This window comes from Schistocerca serialis, chromosome 1 (genome assembly GCF_023864345.2).
Source record: "Schistocerca serialis cubense isolate TAMUIC-IGC-003099 chromosome 1, iqSchSeri2.2, whole genome shotgun sequence".
Taxonomy (NCBI): Eukaryota; Metazoa; Arthropoda; class Insecta; order Orthoptera; family Acrididae; genus Schistocerca; species Schistocerca serialis.
The window spans coordinates 422,143,214-422,165,227 of NC_064638.1; positions in this window are offsets into that span (position 1 = coordinate 422,143,214).

Sequence of the window (22,014 nt, forward strand, 5' to 3'; positions counted from 1 at the left end):
TTGTTAATATGGAGCTATTGTATCAGCATATTCTGAGAGTAGGCTAACTGGTATACAATCTGGACCGGAAGCCTTGCCTTTATTAAGGCATTTAAGCTGCTTTGCGACACTGAGGATATCTAATTTTATGTTTCTCATCTTGGCAGTTGTTCTTGATCAGCATTCAGGAATATTTACTTCGTCTTCTTTGGCGAAGGAGATTCGGAAAACCGTGTTTAATAACTCTGCTTTAGTGGCACTGTCATCAGTGACTTCACCGTTGTTATCGCGCAGTGCAGGTGAGCTCACTTACCAGTGTGAAGTTGATTCCCCCCCCCCCCCTCCTCCTCTCCAGGACGTATGCATTGATAGATTTGGAAGGGTGTCATAAAGCTGTCCTATTCTTTCCTGAGCAAGCTAGTCCACAACTGTTGTAACTGGTACTTGATTCCCTGGGTACTGACAGTGGGTCAGAGTTGACATCAGCACTGCTTCCACACTTGTTCTATTGGAGACAGATGAGGGGATTTCGCTGCCCACCTGAGAACCTCGACATCTTTCAGTTCGTAGAAAGACGTGCCATGTGTGGACAACCACTGTCCTGTTGAAAAATGACACCACCGTACTGCCGCATCAGAGGTCACAGATATGAGGACACATGGTGTACCATTGTGCCGTCAGAGACCCCTCAATCACTGACCGCCGCGACTTGACGTGGTATCCGACGGTTGCCCACACCATTATGCCAGGAGCAACAACACTGTGCCCTCCAAAACATTGGAATAATGGGAACTTTTCGCAAGTCGCCGCCATACCAGCTGGCGATGGTCACCCGGGGTAGTACGGTCCATGCTGCCCAGTCACTGCACCGCTCCAACGCAGCTGTAGTGTTAACAGCAGCCTGCGGACGGGGCAGTAATTTCCTGGTTCGGCTGCTGCTAGTTTCCCACTGGTGATGCGTGATGACACAGAATGTAGCAGGGAGAATGTTACCTGTTCTTGGATGGGAGGCGCAAATTTAAAGGGGTTGTACAGTTTTTGGTGCACAATACAGCGTTCTTGCCTTTTTGTGATTAGATGTGGTCGAACGGAACCATGATAACTAAAATGCGTGCCCTAATGTTCACTGCAGTCAAACATCGAGTCACTGTCACATCCAAACGCCTCACAATTGTGGGTACTGCACGATTAAACCAGCCAGGCAAATGGAGACCCACAATGAGGCCCTATCAAATTCTGTCAGGGGCTGATAACGCTGCCTCAAGCGGCATCTCCGTGTTGTTCATAATGATCACTCACTATGTGATGCTGTTCACTGAACACTAACAACAATAATATACTCTGGTGGGGGTTTTACCTATCACAGAGAAGTGCAGTCAGTTATATATCTGCCGATGGCATGTACAGTCATGTTCAAAAGTGTCCGAACGACCTGAATTGCATTTCGCCTTATTCGCATGCAACCCGCATAACGCAGCTGTGTTGCAGGTCCTCTAATAGCTGCTTGGTACAGTCGTTTGACTATTGAAAATGGTGGCAACAAGTCACCACTAGAAAACACTGCTCTGTATCGCAATAACTCAAGATGTAAAGTAATACCACGATATTAAAAATATCAGGGAACACCGTATAACAGATAAGACTGTCCTTAAGGCTTGTAAGCTCACATTTATGATAGTAAATGACATACCTGAAATGTTACCACTTTCATTAATACGTCAGATAGGTAATGTACGTAGTAAGTTTGTCGTATTCATGATTTCCTCTTCAAAGTAACATAACGTACTTGTTATTTAACACTAAATGACATTACTCGTAAAAATTTAAGTTACTCACGCGCAGCTAGTTGAGAATATGTATGAACTTCAAATGACACGACGAACCGTCTCGTTCTGCATATGGATTCAAACCCAGGTCATGCAGACTAAGCAAAGATTTCGTGACTGACGGAAACTTACAGCCATTCCTGACTAGACATACAGAGAGTGATATACCTCGATTTTAGACAGTGTCAATTAGCAAATATCAACTTTTGTAATTATATAACGTAAACATTTTTAACGGACGTGAATTCCTACCCAGCATCTATTGTCCCTGTTAACGAACTACGAGAGATGTTAAATATTGCTTCTTCATAAGTAACTTACTTGAAATAGCTTGAGGTAAAGCTTTGTGTTGGACAGGAATTCGAACCCAGAACCTAATCGGATTGATATCGAAGCACACTCAACTGTGACATATCGGATTTTCTCGGCAGTGGCTAGGTGTTGTTTTAACTGAAATGACGAGACGAAACATTAATTTTTTCCTTCCCAAGACTCCAAACCGGCACCTATCGCTGTTATATTCTACAGAAAACGAACGTTAAATACGGGTTTGTTACATCAGCAGCGACATGTGAGCATGTTTGAACTAGAAATAATATGACGAAGAGTTCAGTGCTGACTGGGAGTCGAATCCCACACATATCGTTGTTGAATAAACACAAAGAGACGTCAGCTACCGAATTTTTCTCCACCAACAGCTCAGAATAACATCCCTGAACTTGCAGTGATCTCGCAAAAAGTTATGTGTATCACTGGGAGTCAGAAATGTCAGATATTGTTACTGTTGACAATGAATGAAAATACATTAAAAATCAAAATTATTAGGATAGGTGTTCTCATGCTAGAGCTTGATGATACACAATGAAAACTTTAGTGTCGGGCCAGGATTCGAACCCATTCACGCGCAATATGAGGAGATGTTGAGGAATCTGCAGTTTTGAACAAACAAGAAATTATAGTATGAAGGCTTTCACGACCGGATGACATATCTTCTGGTAAACCTTGCGGGATGTAAGGTCGTGGTCCATGAAACTCTTCAGCTCCTAACGTTTCGTCCAGTGCTTCGCTGGACATCTTCAGAGGGGTGTTTCTCCTCCGGTGAGTCTTGCAAGACTCACCGGAGGAGAAACACCCCTCTGAAGATGTCCAGCGAAGCACTGGACGAAACGTTAGGAGCTGAAGAGTTTCATGGACCACGACCTTACATCCCGCAAGGTTTACCAGAAGATATAAACAAGAAATTGTAGTCGAGCTGTATTGTCACGAAGGGATCAATTTCCGCGTTAAGGGTGGTCTGAATTGCATTACCAGTTCAGAACCAATTTTATCGACATACAGAAGCTCAAATAAAAGATGGAATAAGTGTCCCGTGACCCTTCATAGCGTTTGTTTCGTCACTAGAAATAAATAACTAGAATAAGAAAGGTTACTGGTGATAGAGTTTCTACATGTCGCCACTCCTGATTGTATTGTGGTTCAACCTAACGTCTACTTGGCAGAGACCACAATACCATTATATCTTCTTCACTTGGCGTAGGCAGAAGAGAATAGAATCCGTCTCTCCCTATCAAAAAACATCAGCAAAAGTCGGAATCGAACCCAGACCATAAGTATATGAACCTATGCTAGGAAGACAACATTTGCACCGCGATACTGGTCACATCCAAAAAAACAGACAAAACTTTCCAGTCTAGCAAGTATAAAGAGTCATTTTACGCAAGGGGCACCACAGGTCACATCATGTTCAACATCTAGAGTAAAATAGGTTTATTAAGTAAAAACGGTGTTAAAGGAAGGAAGGAAGACTGACTTTTAACGTCCGGTTGAAATCTAGATCATTAGAGATGGAGAACAAGGATGGGGAAGGAAATCGGCCATGCCCTTTCAAGGAACGATCCCGGCATTTGCTTGGAGCGATTTGGGGAAATCACAGAAAAGGGAAATCACAGAAAACCTAAATCTGGATGACCGGACGCAGGTTTGAACTGTCGTGCTCCCAGTGTGCTAACCACTGCGCCACATCGCTCAGTAGTAGTGTTCATAAAATCATTTGCATTGACTGCAACGAACTGTGCATTGCTCAATGGGCAGCCCTACAGCGCATAGGAAGACTGAGCGTTGATGTAGCTGGAGATAAGGCGTCACCTTCATTGGGGAACGTGTGCTGAAGATAGGTTACGAATACAAAGTCAACACAGAAGTGCCACATTTAGCCCACAAAGAAAAATAAACATAAGGGTGGTTGTGGTAAATAAGCACTTATCTTAAAATTTCAACCTGGTTTTAATTGATCATTTACTGGTGAACGCTCCAGCAAGCTTCATATTATCCTCTCAACCATACCTCATACCCATTGAGTACATTTACCTCTACAAGTTTGTACCACAAAAAAGATTGTCATTCTACTTTACTTTATGTTTCTTTACAACCTTTAATATTACATTTAAAGAAAGTGTATATTTCAGTTTTGTGTGTTTTCGTTATGTCCTGTATTTCGTATTATTCGTCTAGTAAATTGTAATTTAACACTGTAATTTAGCAAGTTTGGAGCATAACGCGAATAACGAGCACTCGATCTGATATTTCCCACCTAGTGCCATGACAAAAGATTCAGTGTTTGTAGAACAGAATGAGATTTTCACTCTGCAGCGGAGTGTGCGCTGATATGAAACTTCCTGGCAGATTAATCTGCCAGGAAGTTTCATTCAGTGTTTGTGTTGATAGAATCTTTGTTTGTGACATTTTCCCCACATACTAGTTTTTCTTGCTGACGCTAGAGAGTAGTTTCCTAACAATAACTGAATAAGTAAAAAAACCATTTCGAAATAAACAAATATTAGTAGCACAACAACGCAGTGACGGAAGAATCATAAATATGACATTAGCTTTAGCCTCCAGAGACCATAGTTTAATGTGATATGTAGCTTCTTGCATGTCTCAGTGACTCGCTCGTGCGCAGTAGAGGTGATGCGCAAAAGCCGCAGATTCTCACGGCTCGTGACGAAACGTTCGGAAAGCACTCACGATGAGAAACGGAAAATACCGCCTGTGTACTCGCAGCGTGATTAGGTGGCGGCTCATCGCAACATCCGCTCCATCGACGCAAACTGTGTCTACTTGTAGCGCTCTCTTTATGAAATCCATGTCACTGAGCACCTTTTTGCTACGGTCTGGAAAGCATTTCAAACAACGCTGATTCAAAAGTATTGCAAGCAGAGCTGATTCAGAACTTTGATAGACGTAAGAGTCATCCGCTTTTCACCACAAATTCTAACATCATCCACTCTGAGGAAAACGTACATTAAACACTGGAGCGCATTTGATGTCTGAGAGTGAAATTTCGCTGATCATGCCGCTCTATTTTTAGTAGAATTTCGATTTCTATTTCCATACGGCAGAATTAGTAGGAACAAAGATGGATGTATCTATTTTCGAGCTTCATATTTGTAAACTACAGCACGTTTATCATTATTATTATCTTTTCAACACTCTTATACATTATCGCCACCGTGCCGTTCGGAAAGACAGTATTTCAGCAAGCAATCAATTAATACTGACCTCTAGAAACTTATTACACACATATCTATTATTGTCATGATCATATATTGTTTTACATACCTTAATTTAGGCTCGTTTTTATGAGACGTCTGTAGGTTTAATGAACATTACTTGCACCAGCCTGATAATGTAAACGAGTTCTATATTAAACGCTAATAGCTAATTTCGAGCATACGCTCATTCTAAAGTTCTCAAATGGATTTGGACATACCATCTTCGCAGTGTGTATAACAAGTAGCACTTGTTGCTAGCCTGCATGCGTTATATATGCGTGGTATGTCTGTTCTTTCGGACATGTCCAAAAGAACAGACACAATTTACATGCAGCAGCCATTACGAATTAAGGCGCAAAGCTATTATATCCATTTTACCAATTGATTTAGGTTAATGCCCGCTGCTAGTCAATGTCTGTAATTCGTTTGTGGCGTAAAACTACAAACTGTTTGGTATGCGTGGTTTGTGGGCACTTATTTAGAGGTCGTATCCATTGACTACCTCGCCTCGCCTTGGCATATGATATTAGTTATACACTTATCATCATTTCAACAAAGAATAAGCATACACTCGAACCTCATTTTAATAATTAAACCATTTAAACCAACAGCAAGTGGAAAAGATGGCGATTTTTAAATTTATGGATACTATGGTCTTCACCAAAAGGAGCTCACTCATTTCAGTTCTATACTTCTTTGTTTCTTCGTTGTACCAACTGAAACAGTGCGTTTGAACTCCGTAGTTGGCTTGATCGTTCCTGCCTTCTTATCCTCCCAAAATATCTTCATGAATTTCCTATAATATTTTATTCAACAATCAGTTTCTTGCCAGTCTTTTAGTCTTTTCTGCGAATCTGTGATATTACCAACGTTCCAGAGAGCTAAGAATTTATTATGTTTTCTTTTGTTATATTTCAGTCATGTAAAGCTTCCCCAGTTTCTTTTATCATCTGATTTCGATCGTCTTCAAATATATAATGTTAAATTGTCTGTTTGTGCGTCTATTGTTGTCCATTTTACAAGTATGCCTGTGGAATTTCCGTAAGATTTTAAGGAACTTAACCATTTTCGGGTAAGGACCAAATGTTGTCGTTTTCACCAGAATAATATAAATCTTGAGTGGTGCCATATACTTTCACAAGAATTTTCCGCTCCTTTCAATTGCTAAAACTGTAGAGTGCCCCACAACTGTCATTTTCTCTTGTATATAGTACATTTGGTAAAAGACTTTTCTTGTATTGTCGTAATTTTGCATTGAGCATTTTCTTTATATTAGTTCCATATGATTCTTAATCGCTCTTTCTAGGAATAGTCTACTGTCCAACTCTTATGCCAGTATGCTCTCACTAGTTGAAGAAGAACCTGTAGAATCGTCCCATATTCGATCTTTAGCGGGAATTATCTGCTGTTTTGATGTATATTTTCCATGTGACATATTTAAGATATCTGGAGGCCTGTTTTTGCCGTTATAATGTGTAGCTTTTCTTTGACATATGTTACTTCTTTATCCTTGGTGAGCGTTTTCACTCTTCGTGATCACTGTCTTAGAGACCACAGTTAAATAATCAGCTGAGGCTAAGCATTTAACGTTTCCGATGTTTATACTTTTGATGTCTTTTTCACATTCTCTTACAATTTGGTCCAGAACTAAAACAGCAGGCGCTAGATTTACCGAACTCCTATACATCTTTCAAAACGTTCAGCAGTTTCACTAAGGAAGTCTACTTTTTTAAGAAACTGTCAGATTAATCCCCTAGTCCTACTGTTCGTTTTTGTCGATTTTATATCGGGCACTCATAGCGCTAGCGACATACGTTTCCGTGGTAGAACAGTTTTATCGAAGTGCGTTTATGCAGTTTCTTTCATCTTTCCGCCGCTATTTGCTGCTCTTGAATGATCACTACTGACATTCATCACCAGTGAAAATCCTAAATGGTGATTCGAGTTAATCGTCAGGGCATCAAGACGGCACTATTGCGTAAGTAGCTCTTTAAAATACTATAGTCGAAAATAATTTGCACAATGTAGTGTCAAAGTTGTTTCACTGCATAGACGGTTGTAATTGTGGTGGCGCACGCTCATTTACTGTAGTTCGTAACGTGTGCCGTATAGAGGGTGTAAACTTTAAGTTGGCAAACCAGAATAACTCGCAAAATGAGCTTCGCGTGCAAGAATTTGTAGAATCCAAAGTTGATTATTTTCGAGGGGGACATTTGCTGGTGCTAAAATTAGCCCTCTACCCCAGTTTTTTAGTTTTTTAGTTAATGAGTTCACTCGTTAGTAAGTAGGATGTTTGTTAGTTAGCTAGTCAGATGATTTGTTTGATAATTAAAAGTTGTGTGGCCTCATGACCATGAAACAAACAAAGCTTATCCGAATCTGGGGAAAAAATTAATATTTGGATCAATTATTGACCACGGATAATTTCATAAAACGAACACCAATATACAGCTGCAAAGATTTTACTATCACTCAACTTCATAGATTTATAAAACAAATCTGTAACCACGTAACATCGCTGACACAACTCGAAGCTGTCAAACTTACAAAATGTTAACAAGATCTTAACGATACTGGCCAACAAAGAAAAATTCCACTGCTGAGACACTACTTAGAGAGTGATTTATAATTCCGCCTGTGCTTTGCTATCTGACAGCAAGAGCGTGAACGACGTAATATGGAAGTAAGTCTTACGCCAAATGTACAAAATAATTATTTATTACAAAACACACAGAAATATGATCTAAATACCGTACTATATGTTGCAGAGTGCTTGAAAATGGCCTCTGAGCCGAAATAGGCTTATAGCCAATGAAACCAAGTCACAATAATAACAACTGCTACACAAAGCAGCGTTTTGGCTTAATGTACACATAAAGTTCTTACAAGCACTTCACAGTGTACAGAAATTTTTATCTTGGGAACGTACCAAGTTGTTTGTTTACGCCAATGCTATGAGGGCTGCGGATGATACGGGAGCTCGGCATAATTGTTTGACAGAATTGGTTGGCTCTGAGCACTATGGGACTTAACATCTGAGGTCATCAGTCCCCTAGAACTTAGAACTACTTAAACCTAACTAACCTAAGGACATCACACACATCCATGCCCGCGGCAGGATTCGAACCTGCGACCGTAGCGGTCGCGTAAGGGTGGTGGGGCATGTCCATTTAATTCATAGAGTCTGCTGATTGCCCTGGTGTCCGCTCGTGGCTAAACCACTTCATTTGACACAATACACATATATTTTTGTTTTAGATTGTTCCAAGTTGTTTGTTTATGCCAATCCGACGAGCACTGTGGGTGATATGCGAACTCGGCCTATTTATGTTATTTATTTTACATCCTGCGTACAAAGCTGAATGTACAGTGGTCTCAAAGAAGGCAGTGTCTTCAAGGTTTGAATGTTTTTAAAACCAAAGAGAAAAAGATGAATACTAAATGCAGTGAGTAGCTGGCGAAACCTCTTTCACAACCACAGTCATGGCTGAGCACTGAAGAAAAAAATGATGAAATTGTCATATTAGTCAAGATGAATCACAGTTCAGCGTACAACATTGCCAGAGAAAACCTTGAGAAGACGAAAGTGTGAGGCAGAAGGCAGCAGTCGGCCGCCCATAATCGATTACGCCAAGCGATCTGTCATAAACTCTGTGACAGCTGTGGCCCTCAAACCGAAACTTTTCTCCATCGGTAAGGACAGTAAGCAGAGTCAGGGATGAGTGACTGGGAGCAGGAATGTGAGGGACAAACATTCAATGGTTCCCATCACTGGGACCTTCGAAAGGAGGCTGTCAAATTTTAATTAATTTTGAAAGTATCGAAGGAAAATCATACGAAGGCTGTCGGAAGGACTTCTTCGACACAGTACAAGAAGGGGTGTCTTGTTCGACTCAGTCTTCAAATTGTTCATAGTCCTCGGCTCTAAAACTACATAGTTTTGTCATAAGTTCATTCGGTTACGTTGGATGTCCAGCTGGAATAACTACAGAAAAGCCATTGAACATCGTGGAAATTACTCATCAAAGTTAATGTCCCGGCTTTCCAGGATGTATCAGGGAATATAGTGCTCCCTCCAACTTTTGAAGGGTGTTCAAAAGGAAGTATGGAACATTTTGATGGGTGGTACTTCTCAGACAGCTGTTCAAGGGACGTGCTCAACGTGACGTCCATCCATAACAGCGCACCCGTTGTCTTTCAACACAAGGAATCGCACAATGTTTGAAGTACAGCATTTATTTGCCACACACCCAGAAAAAATGAATCACTCAGGTCTTCTGCTGTTGTTAATTTTCGCTCACTGGCTCCATAATTTTCCTGTACTAAAGGCAGCACAAGCTCTTCCATCTCGGGCGTGCAAACTGAGCAAGATGCTAGAGAAGCTATGTCCTTAAAATGTTGGAAAACTTGGCCGAACAGCTCATTAGATGTTGGCAAGCGAAATAAATTTTTTATGTGTAAAGGGCACAGGTTTGCAGGAAATTTCCATTTACCAAATCACGGCAAATAACGATACCCATCACTTCACTTACGGAGTACTACTGCCAAATAGCATAATATCAGTAAAGACAAAAGTAAAGACATTTGTGTAAGTAGGTAGAAGACCGCGATGTACACCCAGAGACGCAAGTAATTTAATGTCAAATAGTACACACTAAAGCGTACAGTCTTGCGCAATGATAACAATGATTCGCTTCAGATAATCGAAATTAAATTCTGTCGGGCGTGACTAGTACTTGGAGCGCTGTTGGCAAGCAGGATGCACTCAGCCCTGTTAATTCGGAGGTAGTGGCTTCGGTCACGAAAACTTACAATGGCCGGGAGAGCGCTGTTCTGACCACATGCGCTTACAGTGTCACCTGTCGGCTGAGGATGACATGGCGGTCGGTCGGTTCTGTTCGGACGGACAGTTTTAATATACAGTAAAAAATGACACTATAGCACCAAGCAGTTCGAACCATACAACTGAATGCAAACGTCCTTGTGCTCAGACAAATGTGTACTTAAAGAACCGTGGTGAAAAAAAGAAACAACTTTATTTATCCTAATCCTATTGACAGAGCGCCAGTGCAAGAATTGCGATCATAACCGTAACTAAATGTCTTTTAACGCCTCCTATAAACAAGTGCACATCTCAGAAATTATACGTGTCAGGACATGTTTATTGGGCCCATTTTTCTTGTTTTGATGAGCTCTAGCACCATCCAAAATATTCTATAGTTTTTTATCAACGTTTATAAGCGAATCACAAATTACAATTTCATCCCACATAGCTGCATTTATCCCTGAAAATATTCGCATAGCATGAATGGTAATAAAAATATTATAAAATGTAATCTTTCATGGCCAGAAATGAAGCTTATCAAAATATTCCTTGTTACTCTGATTTAGTCCAACGATTTTTTTGAAGAAACGCTGGCGAGGGAAAGTGTTAATCGGATTTCATGAAAGCTATAACCCATCCTGAAGATATTCTTATTTTCCTAGCTCCAGACTCCATTCAGTAGAAATGTTTAGCAAAAGAAGTTTAAAGCTCGTTGCAAGTTGGATGATAAGCCACTGAGAACTTTATGTTGCTCTCAGAGTGACTACCAGTAACCAACACAAGAAATATAGCACCACATGAGTATTGCCTTTCAGGAATTTTTCATTAAGTTTATGGAAACCACTTCGATAGTAAGTCACGGTTGTTGTGAGTTGTGTCAAAATTCATTTACAATGCATTCTTCTACATCTACGTTTACATCAAATCTATACTCAGCAGGTCAGCTTAAATTGTGTGGTGGCGGGTATTTTTGTGTATCACTGACACTTCCCACCTTTCCCTTTCAGTCACGAATGGTACACGGGAAAGACGATTGTTGGTATGCCAGCGTACGATTTCGAACCTAACTTTCCCTTCGTGCCTCTTTTCCGAAAGCACGCCCGTGGAATTTAAACAGTGAAACACATCGTGAAGCATTTGTTGACACTGGACCTGGATGAGCATCTTTGAACCGCTTCCGGTCATACTTAACGAACCTGTACTGAAACGCACGTCTATTCATTTCACCCTCTCTATTTCCACTGTCAATAATTTCTGGTAAGGATCCCAGACTGACGAGCACTATTCAAATATTGGTCAAACGAGGGTTTTGTAAGCTACTTCCTCCATGAGTTATCAACACTTCTTGAAGATTTTTCCAATGAATCTCAGTTTGGCATTTACATTAACTGTGGTTAGTTTTATGCGGTCCTTCCACTTCAGATCCTCCGTACGCATTCTGTTAGACATTTGATGGATGTGACTGCTTTCACTTCTTGTTCTGGAGTAGCGTAATCATACAGTAACGGTGCTTCCGTGAAACAGAAAGTTTTAAATGACTGTTTACGCTCACTGGAGTAGTCACATCGGAAATTATAATGTAGGAACAATTCAGCTGTTGTATTTGAATAAAAAACATTGACACCTTCGTGAATAGCTAAGATACGAAGACATGAATGTCATTTGTCGCATATTCGTCTAGCTGAAAAAATCACCAATATATACCGTGTCAAAAGTTCTATTTAGTTAAAAGTTTCAGTAGGAAATCATGTATATTGCTTAATGAACATGATGATTTTATAGAAATTAGGGCTAATAAAGAAGAGAAAAGATCACCCAAAGAATGCATCATTTGCGGCTTGAGTGGAAGGCGCCACTGATCGTAACAATAACTACGTTTCTCCAGCACACGTACGACGGCCTCTGGATAGCATTTGGATGTAGATGTTTCCAAAGCAGAATTTCCCAAACTGTGCTCCGTTAAACATTAGTGTTCCGCAAGCAGTGAATAAGCGCTCCGCGAAGAACTATTAATAATATGATTTTTTTTTCGAGCTTTTCATGATACTAATTACTTCTTTAAACTTTATTGTGATCTGCATTATCGGTTAGGATTCAGGATCGACCTAATCGTTGAACAAAAAAAAAAGGTTCCTCTAATTTTTCTAAAAATTGTATTGATCTTCAAAATACACATTCGGTTTTATCGATGTACCAGGATTCTCAAAGTATCCTGTCGAGGAAGAGGTTGGGAATCGCTGGTGTAAAAGACTATTGGCATTTCGTAACATCCGCTCCCATAAGTTTTGGAAATGGCCAAAACATTTAATTTAGATTCGTATGATTTAATTTTTTGTTTTTAAATTGGAAGATGAGAGAGCAGAAATTAAATTAACAAATAACGAGCAGAAAATAAAGAATAATTCATTTAATGCCTGACTGACAGGCGCATTCAAGTGAGTCCACCTGGTTATGGACAGGTATACCGAAGTGCGACATGTGAATACGAAAAAAATGGAACTTTGACATAAAAAACGTCTGTAAATGTTCCCGTAGTGAGAATTACCGTGATATTCGTCGAAGATTCATGTAGTCTAAACATTATTTCCCATATGGGGAACTACATTACAGGATATTTCACTGTACCATTAAACACTCGCAAGTGTTACCGAGACATTGAAGCAACTACGATTTTCTTCAACTGGAGTAATTTATCTATCAGGATACAAGAGCTCTACAGAAGAGTAAGTAGTGATACAACGATTGTTTACATTTATCGCGGAACATTTCTCAAAACTAATCTAGAAACTAGTTAAATATAGAATGAAATTTTCACTCTACAGCGGAGGGTGCGCTGATATGAAACTTCCTGGCAGATTAAAACTGTGTGTCGGACCGAGACTCGAACTCTGGACCTTTGCCTTTCGCGGGCAAGTACAATATAGTATGTAACTCTGCCAGATCAATTTTATTCCTTTTCCCTTCGTCGACCTATACATAAAAATTGAGGTAAAAGTTCCCTATTCCGTGTCTTTTGCATTTTTAACCAATTCTGAGACTGTCGCTGAACAATCAGCCTCATACAACAACAGTCCTGTTTTCAGTAGCTATCGAAAACTGTCAAACTAAGAACGTAGTCCAATGTAAAAATCCCTTAGTTGCTTCAATAAGTCAGCAGTGGTAAACGTTACCAGCTCACTACCGTACAGACAAATATTTGATCCTTCATATAGAATCAGACGTCCGATTCATTTAGTTTGAAGGGCTTTTATGCTATGTCGAGAGTATTTTACAACGCATGCATCAAACTACCTTTAAGAAGTTCCAGAGATGATAGAGTACATCATAACAAATAACCTTAGATAAAAAGATTTTAGAATAGAAACCGCTTTTTCCTCGCTTTTCTTAAAAGTTAAAGCAGTATTAAAAATGTGTTACAATAAAGTTGAAAAAATTGTTTTCACTGCCATATTGATATGAGTGTTAGCTCAATATTTGCAGTGGCAGAATTTAAAAAGAAACTGCATATCTCAAAAATGTTCAAATTTGTGTGAAATGTTATGGGACTTAACTGCTAAGGTCATCAGTCCCTAAGTTTACACACTACTTAACCTAAATTATCCTAAGGACAAACACACACACACCCAAACCCGAGGGAGGACTCGAACCTCCGCCGGGACCAGCCGCACAGTCCACGACTGCAGCGCCTCAGACCGCTCATCTAATTCCGCGCTGCCTACACATCTCACTAAAGGAGTTTTGAGCTTGGCTAAAATCTCCAGGCAATCTCACCAGCTGGTAAACTGAGAGACATGAGATCTTCCAACTTGTCCACAGTTTTTGAATACTTCCTTTTCTTCAAGAGGCTTCTAACAGAATGAGGCTCAATTTGGTGACATTGATAGTTGACCAAACAGTCCTGCTCTTGCGATTCATTTTTGCACTCCTACAGTCGGTAATGATGTTATCAAATTGGACTGGGGTCCAAGTAAAATGCAACAACAGGCTATTCAGTGCACAGCTCAGGTGCTACTAGCTTCCAGGAACTATAATTCCTAGAGGGATTACTAACTTTCTTATCCATACTTTCTTGCTCAATAGACAAACGTAAGGGAACGGCCGTAACAAAGAGATTACAAGATTTATGGTGAACATCTTGAACACGTCACGTACCATATGACCACGTAAAATCAATATTAGGTAGTATAATGGCTTATATTTCTTGCCAAGGCTTCTGCTAAAATGCAATGCTTTTGTAAAGCAAATCGCGTGGAAGACGTTTGTTCGACTAGTTCTATTGTTCCAGTGTCTGAGATCTTTATCAAGCAGGCGTGACAGCTGACAAACGAATTCGAAGGTGAGTTACCAGCATCGTAAAAGGTCGGTGTAATCCATACAAAAGCGTAACGCGAATTCTCCGGGACGTGTGAATCCCTGGAAGAAGACGAGGTAGTTCTCGTGAAACCCTGTTGGGTAAATTTAGTGAAACTGCTTTGTAAGAAAATTTTGCAATCACTATTCCACCACCATCGTGCAACTCGCAACTTCCCTTGCTCAATACGCGAATGGAAAAGGAATAGAACCGGTAATATCGGTGCAGTTCCTCCAACGCGTACTCTTCTGTAGGCTGTTTAAGGTGGAAGAGAAAACATGTTATTAGGTGGCAGTATAGAGGACTAATGAGAAGTAGCAGAGAAGAAATTAACGAGAAACTTTTACCGTGATCCCAAAACAGATGAGGCTAAGGAATTATGCTATCTTGGAATCAGAATAACCCGTGACGGACGAAGCAAGGAGGACTAAAAAGCAGACTAGCACGGACAAAGAGGGCATTCCTGGCTAGTATCAAACATACGCATTAATGTGAGGAAGAAATTTCAGAGAGCATTGTATGATAGTGAATTACGGACTGTAGGAAAACCGGAATAGAAGAGAATCGATGCGTTTGACGTGTGGTCCTGGAGAGCAATGTTGAAAACCAGGTGGACTGATAAGGTAAGGAGGTAGGAGGTTTCCACAAACTCTGAATATTAATAAATGAAAACAGCCACAAGAAGAAGGAACAGAATGACAGGACAAATGTTAAGATATCAGGGAACAGCTTGCAAGCTATACAAGATAAAAACGGTAGAGGAAGACAAAGACTGGAATATATCCAATAAATAACGAGAACGTAGAGTGGAATTGCTACTGTGAGAAGAAGAGATTAGCAAAGCAGAGGAGGGCAAACGAACAAGTTCAGTGTAGGTTTTCAAGTATTCCACATCCGACTTTAATGCGCTTTGTAATACTCTTGACAACATCGCGTTTAGCTCTAGTGCGATTCAGAGGTCGTCTCGGCATCCATTTATGAGGGCAGCAATCTACATCTACATCTACATCTATACTCCGCGAGCCACCTTACGGTGTGTGGCGGAGGGTACTTATTGTACCACTATCTGATCCCCCCTTCCCTGTTCCATTCACGAATTGTGCGTGGGAAGAACGACTGCTTGTAAGTCTCCGTATTTGCTCTAATTTCTCGGATCTTTTCGTTGTGATCATTACGCGAGATATATGTGGGCGGTAGTAATATGTTTCCCATCTCTTCCCGGAATGTGCTCTCTCGTAATTTCGATAATAAACCTCTCCGTATTGCGTAACGCCTTTCTTGAAGTGTCCGCCACTGGAGCTTGTTCAGCATCTCCGTAACGCTCTCGCGCTGACTAAATGTCCCCATGACGAATCGCGCTGCTTTTCGCTGGATCATGTCTATCTCTTCTATTAATCCAACCTGGTAAGGGTCCCATACTGATGAGCAATACTCAAGAATCGGACGAACAAGCGTTTTGTAAGCTACTTCTTTCGTCGATGAGTCACATTTTCTTAGAATTCTTCCTATGAATCTCAACCTGGCGCCTGCTTTTCCCACTATTTGTTTTATGTGATCATTCCACTTCAGATCGCTCCGGATAGTAACTCCTAAGTATTTTACGGTCGTTACCGCTTCCAATGATTTACCACCTATGGCATAATCGTACTGGAATGGATTTCTGCCCCTATGTATGCGCATTATATTACATTTATCTACGTTTAGGGAAAGCTGCCAGCTGTCGCACCATGCATTAATCCTCTGCAGGTCCTCCTGGAGTACGTACGAGTCTTCTGATGTTGCTACTTTCTTGTAGACAACCGTGTCATCTGCAAATAGCCTCACGGAGCTACCGATGTTGTCAACTAAGTCATTTATGTATATTGTAAACAATAAAGGTCCTATCACGCTTCCCTGCGGTACTCCCGAAATTACCTCTACATCTGCAGATTTTGAACCGTTAAGAATGACATGTTGTGTTCTTTCTTCTAGGAAATCCTGAATCCAATCACAAACCTGGTCCGATATTCCGTAAGCTCGTATTTTTTTCACTAAACGTAAGTGCGGAACCGTATCAAATGCCTTCCTGAAGTCCAGGAATACGGCATCAATCTGCTCGCCAGTGTCTACGGCACTGTGAATTTCTTGGGCAAATAGGGCGAGCTGAGTTTCACATGATCTCTGTTTGCGGAATCCATGTTGGTTATGATGAAGGAGATTTGTATTATCTAAGAACGTCATAATACGAGAACACAAAACATGTTCCATTATTCTACAACAGATTGACGTAAGCGAAATAGGCCTATAATTATTCGCATCTGATTTATGACCCTTCTTGAAAATGGGAACGACCTGCGCTTTCTTCCAGTCGCTAGGTACTTTACGTTCTTCCAGCGATCTACGATAAATTGCTGATAGAAAGGGGGCAAGTTCTTTAGCATAATCACTGTAGAATCTTAAGGGTATCTCGTCTGGTCCGGATGCTTTTCCGCTACTAAGTGATAGCAGTTGTTTTTCAATTCCGATATCGTTTATTTCAATATTTCCATTTTGGCGTCCGTGCGACGGCTGAAGTCAGGGACCGTGTTACGATTTTCCGCAGTGAAACAGTTTCGGAACACTGAATTCAGTATTTCTGCCTTTCTTCGGTCGTCCTCTGTTTCGGTGCCATCGTGGTCAACGAGTGACTGAATAGGGGATTTAGATCCGCTTACCGATTTTACATATGACCAAAACTTTTTAGGGTTCTTGTTTAGATTGTTTGCCAATGTTTTATGTTCGAATTCGTTGAATGCTTCTCTCATTGCTCTCTTTACGCTCTTTTTCGCTTCGTTCAGCTTTTCCTTATCAGCTATGATTCGACTACTCTTAAACCTATGATGAAGCTTTCTTTGTTTCCGTAGTACCTTTCGTACATGATTGTTATACCACGGTGGATCTCTCCCCTCGCTTTGGACCTTAGTCGGTACGATCTAAGGCGTACTGGACGATGTTTCTGAATTTTTTCCATTTTTGTTCCACATCCTCTTCCTCAGAAATGAACGTTTGATGGTGGTCACTCAGATATTCTGCGATTTGTGCCCTATCACTCTTGTTAAGCAAATATATTTTCCTTCCTTTCTTGGCATTTCTTATTACACTTGTAGTCATTGATGCAACCACTGACTTATGATCACTGATACCCTCTTCTACATTCACGGAGTCGAAAAGTTCCGGTCTATTTGTTGCTATGAGGTCTAAAACGTTAGCTTCACGAGTTGGTTCTCTAACTATCTGCTCGAAGTAATTCTCGGACAAGGCAGTCAGGATAATGTCACAAGAGTCTCTGTCCCTGGCTCCAGTTCTGATTGTGTGACTATCCCAATCTATACCTGGTAGATTGAAGTCTCCCCCTATTACAATAGTATGATCACGAAACTTCTTCACGACGTTCTGCAGGTTCTCTCTGAGGCGCTCAACTACTACGGTTGCTGATGCAGGTGGTCTATAGAAGCATCCGACTATCATATCTGACCCACCTTTGATACTTAACCCAGATTATTTCACATTCGCATTCGCTAATAACTTCACTGGATATTATTGAATTCTTTACTGCTATAAATACTCCTCCACCATTGGCGTTTATCCTATCCTTGCGGTATATATTCCATTCTGTGTCTAGGATTTCGTTACTGTTCACTTCCGGTTTTAACCAACTTTCCGTTCCTAATACTATATGCGCACTATTTCCTTCAATAAGAGATACTAATTCAGGAACCTTGCCCTGGATACTCCTGCAGTTTACCAATATTACGTTAACTTTTCCTGTTTTTGGTCTCTGAGGACGGACGTTCTTTATCAACGATGATAATGTCCTCTCTGGTAAGCCGTCAGGTATTTTATCGTTTCGCCCAAGGGGGGGTCCCTCTAACCTAAAAAACCCCCGTGTGCACGCCACACGTACTCTGCTACCCTAGTAGCTGCTTCCGGTGTGTAGTGCACGCCTGACCTGTCTAGGGGGGCCCTACAATTCTCCACCCAATAACGGAGGTCGATGAATTTGCAACCATTATAGTCGCAGAGTCGTCTGAGCCTCTGGTTTAGACCCTCCACACGGCTCCAAACCAGAGGACCGCGATCGACTCTGGGCACTATGCTGCAGATATTAAGCTCAGCTTGCACTCCGCGTGCGATGCTGGTTGTCTTCACCAAATCAGCCAGCCGCCGGAAGGAACCAAGGATGGCCTCAGAACCCAAGCGGCAGGCGTCATTCGTTCCGACATGTGCTACTATCTGCAGCCGGTCACACCCAGTGCGTTCAATAGCTGCCGGAAGGGCCTCCTCCACATTACGGACGAGACCCCCCGGCAAGCACACCGAGTGCACACTGGCATTCTTCCCCGACCTACCCGCTATTTTCCTGAGGGGCTCCATAACCCGCCTAACGTTGGAGCTCCCTATAACTAATAGGCCCGCCCTCTGTGACTGTCGGGACCTTGCCGGAGAATCGGCCACTGGCCCAACAGGCGAGGCATCCTGTGGTGGCTCGGAAACGATGTCATCACCACTAGGAAGCACCCCGTACCTGTTGGAAAGGGGTAAGGCAGCTGCCACGCGGCCAGATCCCACCTTCGCCTTTCGGCCAGGCACGCGCGAGCCCACCACTGTCCGCCATTCACCCTGGAGTGATGGCTGACCGGTAAGATGCTCACTGCCGGAAGACGCAGCGACATCAGGGGTTCCATGTGATTCCAAGGCCACCGAAGTAGGCATAGGTCTCACCACAGTTGCCCCAACGCCACTACGAGCCGACGCCTGCGCCTCGAGCTCGATGAGCCTAACAGACAAAGCCTCCACCTGCCCCCGAAGAGTGGCCAATTCTCCTTGCGTCCGCTCAATATTCATGATCTGATGAATTCGGCTTCTAAGTTAACTTTCTCTGTGTAGACCTTGTCTGTAAACCATTCCCCCAGGCACAAGTCTAAAGGGGTAAGGTCTGGGAGCTTTGGTGGCCATGAAATGTGACCATTTCTGCCCATACATCTTCCGGATAATATTAGGCCATATGACGTTTTTTATGAAGTGCATGACATACAGTTTTTCGTTATAAGGTGGCCTGTTAAACGATACCGTAACACAACAGAGCCGGCCGAAGTGGCCGTGCGGTTCTAGGCGCTACAGTCTGGAGCCGAGCGACCGCTACGGTCGCAGCTTCGAATCCTGCCTCTGGCGTGGATGTGTGTGAAGTCCTTAGGTTAGTTAGGTTTAATTAGTTCTAAGTTCTAGGCGACTGATGACCTCAGCAGTTAAGTCGCATAATGCTCAGAGCCATTTGAACACAACAGACCCATTCAACTAATGGTCTGTCATATGACACAATCACAGATGAAAATCCAATTATTTAAATTCAAACACGAGGTTCTGTCATACCACACAGTTGCAGTTGGAAATTCAATTATTTAAACTCAAACACGACATTCAGCCTAAAGTCCCTTAATTGTTCTTAATAAGGCTAGTTCCTTTTACTGATTATACAAGTATAGCAGTCTCATCCAGCAAACAAGAATTAGCTGAGGAAAACGTCTTTCAGAAAACTATTAAGTGGTTCTCTGCTAATGGACTTTCATTAAATTTTTATAAAACACAGTACATACAGTTCTGTACGGTAATAGATATAGACTCTGAACAGAAGTCTCTAGCTAAGGCAGATTCCAGATTTTTGGGTACGTACATTGATGAGAGATTGAACTGGAAGAAACACGTTCATGGTCTGCTGAAACGTCTCAGTACAGGTACTTGCGCTATTAGAGTTATTGCAAATTTTGCCAATAAACAAATAAGTAAATTAGCTTGCTATGACTATTTTCATTCACTTCTTTGGTATTGCATCATATTTTGGGATAATTGATCATTAAGGAAAAAGTATTTATTTCATAAAAGCGTGTAATCAGAATAATAGTTGGAGCCCAACCAAGATCATCTTGCAGACATTTGTTTGAGGAACTAGGGATATTCACAATAGCTTCGAAATGTTTATATTCACTTGTGAAACTTGTTATTAATAACCTGTCCCAAATCAAAAGCGATAGGAATTTGTATAGCTACAACGCTAGGAAAAAGTCTGCTCCTCCCTACTTTGGGTTAAATCTAACTTTGGTACAGAAAGGTGTGAATTATGCTGCCACAAAAATCATTGGACACTTAATAAATAGCATCAAAGAAGTCCGACACGTGGCCACCAAATATCACTTGAAAACAAATTAAAAGACTGTCTCAATAACAACTCATTCTACTCGATAAATGAGTTTTTAGATATAAATCAGTAATCTCAAAAAAAGGAAAATCTTGAATTTTGGCATACAAAGAAATCTTTTGTTAAACTGACATGCGCCACATCATTACGAAGTGTTGTATTCACGATCTATAGAACAAGAATCTCTGTCACAAAAAAAAAAGAAAAATTGAATTCATGCTACATAGAACGCTTCATTCAAAAAAAGCCACCCTGTCACTGCAAAAAGTTTGGAGACTGAACTAATAACAAATAGGGGAAATTTAAGACGATGATCTTAAAGCTTCAGATTGAAACGTGATAATATGTTCAGAAGACACGCTCGAATGACTCCGTTTCGTCACTAGGGAGCAGCACCGGATGACAGAACACCTCGGATAATGGACGATTTTCAAGCAATCGAGAACCGACTGGAGTATTGAAAGGAGATGCGACAGTCGAGGATTTATTTTGTGTCACGTGACACGTAGTGCCTATCTCATTGACTCGTCGTCTAGTGAAATGGAGAACGGACGTGAGCCTAAACAGCTATAATACTGATTTCGATATGATAAATTTCTGGAGTCATAAAAAGTATGGTATTCTGGTCAAGTTCTTCTTGAATGGTGAGGAGCGACAAAATTGTAAACTGTGGGTTACTATTATCAAATGAGTGAACGTTGTGTATAGGTAGTGTTTCATTTAATAGCAGCAGCTTACTAAGTTTTGATTTCGTGATAATTTTGAATACAGATATTGCATCAACTATAAAACGAAATGTTTCATAGGAATTTGAGTTTTCCAGATCTGTAATTATCAAAGTGCTGAAAAATCCTCGCTTTTGTCGATGTCAAACATTTACCGTACCCTGAGAACAGTACACTCATTTAACCGGCACGTCACTGAGTGCAACTACAAATTCACTCTCATTTTGCCCTCCGTCACCAGTAAACATTATTGTGATCATATTTGCTATACTGCTTCGACTTTCTTTTAGTGTAAGAGCTTTAAATTTGTATCTTCATTTGTGCCAATGTCAACAATTGTGTTAAATCCTATTTTGGGATTGAAAGGTGAATAATCCAAGAAAAGGTCATTATTATCCACTTTAAAGTGCTTGAGGTTGGTGTTTTGGGTTGGTATCGCACGTCTCTGATTCAGTCTTGTTGCTACAATCGTCATGAATTCCGTTACAAGGTGTTCTACATAGTCCCCCCAACTTGAGTACAATGCACAGAACATTTACACGATCA